Below are 698 nucleotides of genomic sequence, written 5' to 3'. Positions count from 1 at the left end.
GTATGTGTATATATATATATATATATATGTATATATATGTATGTATGTATATATATATATATATATGTATGTATGTATGTATGTATGTTATATTGACAAAAAAGCCCGCAGACAAATTCATTAAGTGAGCAATGGGGAAATAGGTTCAAATAACCTACTTCGAAAGACTAAAAAAAGAGAGAAAAGAGAAAAAATTCCAAATGATGAGTTTGCCTACTCGAAGAAGTAATGGCCAGCAGTAACATCAAAAGGCTTCACTAAAACCCCAAAAAATACCATGATACACCTCAAAATAACACATAACACAAGTTGTACTCCAATCCAGTTAGCTAATAGATGTCTGCAATGTAACATCAAGCGTTTGTGATCCAACCGTGAACACCCTCAATCTGACCGCAAGTGTTCGCAATCCAACCAGAATAACACCATCCATACCACTCGCAATCCATGCAGAAATGCTCGCAAGCCCATCTCAAGCACCCACAATCCAACTTCAAACAAGTGCTCGTAATCCAACCTCCCATACCCACAAACCAAAATCAAGCAGCCGCAATCCGACCAATAATACCACCATAAATAACACCAGCAATGAACAAACCACAAAGCCACACACACCTGCAATCCATCTGCAGGCACCCCAATCTAACCACCCAGCACCCACAATACACCCATAGTACTCCCAACACAGACAGCCAAGA

This window comes from Phalaenopsis equestris, unplaced genomic scaffold (genome assembly GCF_001263595.1).
Source record: "Phalaenopsis equestris unplaced genomic scaffold, ASM126359v1 Scaffold231576, whole genome shotgun sequence".
Lineage (NCBI taxonomy): Eukaryota > Viridiplantae > Streptophyta > Magnoliopsida > Asparagales > Orchidaceae > Phalaenopsis > Phalaenopsis equestris.
The sequence above is the reverse complement of the archived record's forward strand: the minus strand, read 5'-3'. Positions refer to the sequence as shown.